Below are 5,555 nucleotides of genomic sequence, written 5' to 3'. Positions count from 1 at the left end.
CGAGTCAGCCCTTGCGCTTCACAACTAACTTCTTCCACCTGTTTTCCTTTGTACATCACCACCGCCTTTTCATATTTCTAAGGCACAACCTTGCTATCAATCATCGACAGCTGGACTACAGGCTTTATGGTGACCAGTTCTCTATATACCCCCTTCAACACAACTGCTGGTGCGGGCGGAATCCCTGATATTACCAACTTGTTTGGCTCGGGTTTGCTTGTTACGGCGGATGGGCTCTTTCCCAATATCACTACACGCTTGACTCCTTCTCCTTGTGACTGTACCCTCGTTTCCCCACTGGTTGAGACTTCTTTCGGGGCGGCCTGGATCATCATCACTTTTTGTGAGTGTTTTCTCAACTCTCCTCCCTCATATACTAACTCAATCATGTGAGTCTCGTGGTGCGCTGGCAGTGGGTTCTGGTTGATGTTAGGAGCTTCCGGTGTCTGGACCTCGATCTTATTGGTGTCAATAAGATCCTGTATGGCATGCCTCAATTTCTAACACTTCTCGGTATCATGCCCGAGCATCCCTGAGCAGTATTCACAACTTATTGATCGATCCAAATTCTGAGGTGGGGGATTTGGTTCTCGAGTCTGGACAGGACTAACCAAACCCAATTGCCTCAGCTTGTGGAACAAAGCGGTGTAGGTTTCTCCCAACTCCGTGAAAGTTCTCTGCTTCCGCAACCTGTCATTCCTAGCATCTGGATTTCCCCGGAAGCCTGCCCCTGAAGGGTTTCTATACGCCCTCGGTGGAGGATAGGTGTTTTGTGGTGGTGCATATATGTTCTGGGGAGCCGGCGCGCGCCATTGTGGGCGAACCGGAGGCTGAGTGTATGCTTGGGCCTGGTGTACGGAACAATGTGGTTCTCGAGGTGGATAGAAATTTTGTGGTGGGTTGTATGGGTAGTTTGACCTGTGAGGTCTGGGTTGGTTGTAGTGTGGCTTGCCAGCCCTGGACCAACTGCCTGCCTCGATCGTGGCAACCTCTTCTTTCTTTCTTCTCAGCGCACCTCCCGTGCAGCTCTGAATAGCCTGTGTCGTGGCCTTGAGTGTCGAGTAGTTCAAGATTTTGTCAGACCTCAAACCCTCTTCTATCATGACCTCTATCTTGACCACCTCATTGAAGGATTTTCCAACCGTTGTCACCAAGTGACCAAAGTAGGTTGGATCCAATGTTTGCAAGAAATAGTCCACCATCTCTCCCTCTCTCATGGGAGGATCGACTCTAGCTGCTTGTTCTCTCCAGCGGAACCCGAACTCGCGAAAACTTTCCCCGGGTTTCTTCCCAGTTCTTAATAATGTGAGACGGTCAGGGACTATCTCGAGATTGTACTGGAAATGACCTGCGAAAGCCTGCGCCAGATCATCCCAAGTGTACCACCTACTGGAATCCTGCCTGGTATACCATTCAAGTGCCGATCCGCTCAGACTCTGGCCGAAATAAGCGATCAGCAGCTCATCCTTGCCGCCTGCCCCTCTCATTTTGCTACAGAATCCCTGTAAATGTGCCATGGGATCACCGTGCCCTTCATATAAATCAAACTTAGGCATTTTGAAACCAGCCGGGAGTTGGACGTCTGGGAAAGGGCACAGATCTTTGTATGCCACGCTGACCTGGTTGCCCAAGCCGTGCAGGTTCCTGAAGGATTGCTCCAGGCTTTTGAACTTTCTCAATACCTCATCCTGTTCAGGGGCTTTAATCGGCTTTTCAATCTCTGCCGGTACCTCCAAGTGTGGATTGTAAGCCTGTGGTTCGGGTGCATGGAATGTAGGCTCAGGGGGATAGTATTATGTATCGTGAGCCTGAAACAATGGCTCACTGGTCGTTCTTTGCAAGGGGGCTAATGTGGGTCCCACAAAAATGGGAATATTGGGTATTGGGAGAGGTTGATGGGGTGGTGGAGCTTAGGAATCATGAGGGCTTCTTTCTTGATGATAACGGGGGTTTGGGAGGCTTGTCGAAGGGCCGGAGTGAGGGTATTCCGGCATGTGCCCCAGTGGTTCAGGGCTCTTTTGTGCTTTGGCTAGGGCTAGCTGCATTGCATTCATCTCTAGTCCCATCCTTTCAATCTTTTCCATCGCTTCTTTCAACAACTGGCTCATCGGCCTTTCTTCCTCATTACTATTCTCTGAAGTAGTCATGCTCGTTGTTACCGGTCCTTTGGATCTGGTTTGGTAGGAGTGTGTTGCCAGAGTTCTTTTAACAACTAACTGTCTGGATTCAGACAACAACAAACTTTGTTAGCGTTAGAGTTTAACAGATTTGATCACAACACATAGATGATGCAATGCTCCTAGGCAGTTAACCGTTTCTATATGCTTTGCTTCAAACAACATGCGTCATCCCGGCTTGCTCATTTGTCCTTTCTATTTATTTTTGTATTTTCTTTTCTTTCTTTATTAAAGCGGTCGAATCTTATGGGGATTGCCTACGTATCACGTCCCCGCGCGAATCAGACCAGGCGTAGTTCTGCCATAAAGTAAAGACACGTAGAAATTCTTTTGGAGTCACTTAATTTAATTATCAAAATTTGCTATTACACATTACTTCAGACAAAAATAGCAACAATACAGACTCCATAATTTTTAACTTGGTTTGACTAAACGAAAAGAAAACAACATATGGGAAAGCAACAAAGCCAAATAAGCAGGACTCGACCCAAGCCTAATTTTCCAACTTAGGGGCCCACGAGGCATCTTTCGGCCCTTTCGCGGCCCTAGGTGTAAGGTCTCTTTGCAGGCTCTTCAACTCGTTCATAATCCGGTGGACGCAGCCCATGATGGAAACAAGGAGGGTCTTCCGAGGTGTTCGCTCACATGCCAGGCATTTCATGTAGATGTAATGCCCGATTTCATCAATCCTTGCTCGAATGTTATCCCTTTCACTGAACAACTGCCTGATTTGTCGGTTCTTCAATCCCAGTGCCGGAGCATTGTCGGCAAGTCGATCCTGGAACAACTCCATTTGTCTTTCCATGCGGGCCATTGCATCGTAACACTGTCTTCTGTCGGCCTGGGCATCTCGTGTTTGTTTGATGATCCGATCATGTAGAGTGGAGTTCGTCTCTCTTAATATCCCGATGCTCATTTCATAATCCCTTATGACCTGTTGTAGACGCTATCTTCGGGCTGTTGTACCTTTTGCCCATTTGACCTTCATCCTTGCGATGCAAGCTTCTGATTGTTCTAATTCTTCCTGGCTCTGGATGACCTGATTTCTTAAACTTGCTATCAATCTTTCGTCGGAGCGACGTTTCTGTCGGTCAATGTTATTCTTACTGGCTTGGCGAAGGCGGGCCTTCAAGGTCTGGTTCTCTTGGGCTAGCTTGTTTCTTTCCGTCTGTTCCAAGGCGACTTGCACATTATTTTCAAATACAAGTCTTTCAACTTGACGCTTTAGCTTCCGGATTTCAGCTCGGTAACCTTCCTCTTTTGCGAGCCAGCCCCATTGTTCTTGTGATGACTCAACAAAATCTTGGAGGTGAGGCCGTTTGGTAGGCCGCTCCGCAATGTTCTTCTTATTATGCCAAGCAAGATAAGCTGGTGAGACTTCACCTCTGGATACATCACCTACCCGAGTATTTACTGTCAGGTACTGTCATTCTCCCCATATGGAACGAACTGTCTTTTCAGGAAATTGGCCGTCACTGCTGACCTCGACTGCATAAGTGCTGAGATCTTCGTTCGGGTGTACTACTTGACACCTTCCTAACTGCCTCATCACCCTGTAAGGGGCATATGTTTGAATACCTCTGAGTCACATCAAGAGGAAGTGAGGACCAGTGGCGGGCATGTATACGATTTCTTCCATAGAAAGCCAACCCAAAGTCCAGTTTATTTGATCTGCAGTTATGGCCCGGAGATAGGATATCCATTCTTCAAACCCTCCTAGTGATCGGAAACCTGAAACCCTCAGGTTATAACCCTCGATGCAGCCCCCATTTGTAGACATGTAGCGCATATACTGAGGATGGTGACACAGGTGTTCGATCATCCACATCTGTAATAACAAGTTGCACCCCTCGAAGAAGTCTGTCCCGGCCTTACAAGCCGTGAGGGCTCGGTATATTTCTGACACTACCATAGGAGCAAGGATGCTTTTATCGTTGGTAATCAGGACCTTAACGATTCCAGCCACCTTCAGATCGATATTTCTATCTTTTCGGGGAAACACCACAAGGCCCAAAAATGCCACCATAAAAGCGAACCGCCTTTGTTCATTCCACTTTACCAGATTTCCCCTACTGCAAACACCACTTTTTGGATAATTGAATCCTCTTATGTTCCCGTACCTCTAGTATATGAGTTGTAGGGTAGAAAAACCTCTATCCAGTTCAGCGTATGGGACTCCCTTGCTTATCTTCAACAGATCCATGAATTTGTGTGAATTCACAGCTCTTGGAGCGATCAGGTATTTGTGTCTCAAACCTTCAGTGACGTCCATGTAACCCGCCATTTCTTCTAAGGTTGGGGTGAGTTCAAAATCCGAGAAACGGAATACGTTGTGGACCGGGTCCCAAAATGTAACCAAAGCCTTTATGATTTCGCATCGGGGCCGGACATTCAACAAATTAACCAGACCTCCCAGGTGCAGTTTGATCTTGTCTTTCTCTGACTTTTCCAGATCCTCCCACCATAATCGCACCTCCAGAGGGATCTTGCTCCTAACCGTTACTGGCAAACTTGGACTTATGCTCATTCTGCATGTTTATTGGGGTGATTAAGCAAAGATCCAGACTCATTGGACTCAAATACCAAATTGACACACCCTTCTTCCTAAAAAAAGAAATTTGGTTGTTTCTGAAAAGCGTGATGTCACCTTGACTATTTAAAACTTTTGTTCCTTTGGATTGTACCTATATTTTGATAAATAAGTTGAGCCCGATGGGGGTTGCCTACGTATCTCGCACCCTGCGAGAATCAAACTGACGTAGTTTGGGCGGAAAACATAAACCAAATTTTGTGAACCATGTTTCCCATGACAAACTATTTTTCCTTTTCTGTTCAAAATGAAACAAAAATCCATTTTTCTCTTTTCTCTTTTCTTTGGTCTTTAATAAAACAAATTAATAAGACACCTTTTGTTTATTTTCTCAAAATTCCCAAAAAGCAAGCGTGGGGGACATAGGGAATTCCAAGGCTTCTTGGATTCCACAAATGTTCCCCATGCTTTGATTAAAATAACATCATGCTGGAAATGACCAAATGACCCATTCGCCCTTGACTGAATACAACATGTAGCACATAGGATGCCATAAGATGGTCTATTATTTTCAGGTTGCTTGTCCTAGACGGACCCAACCCCTGTGTTGAGTCCCCTAAGTCAAATGCACATGATGCAAATAAACGTTCCTACTAGGGATCCGGCATGTGGCTTTGTTATACTAAGTTCATAACCTGGGTATTTGTTCTAGACCTGGCTTACCCGAGCGGACAACTCGAGCCAAGGATGGGAGCTGTGTACCGGTAACCAAAAGGCCATCCGATTTTGCAACTCCTCCGAATCCTCGTTCTATTTTGGTATATGACACTAACAGAAAGAAGCCACGA

This window comes from Nicotiana sylvestris, chromosome 6 (assembly GCF_000393655.2).
Source record: "Nicotiana sylvestris chromosome 6, ASM39365v2, whole genome shotgun sequence".
In the NCBI taxonomy this organism is placed as follows: Eukaryota; Viridiplantae; Streptophyta; class Magnoliopsida; order Solanales; family Solanaceae; genus Nicotiana; species Nicotiana sylvestris.
The sequence above is the reverse complement of the archived record's forward strand: the minus strand, read 5'-3'. Positions refer to the sequence as shown.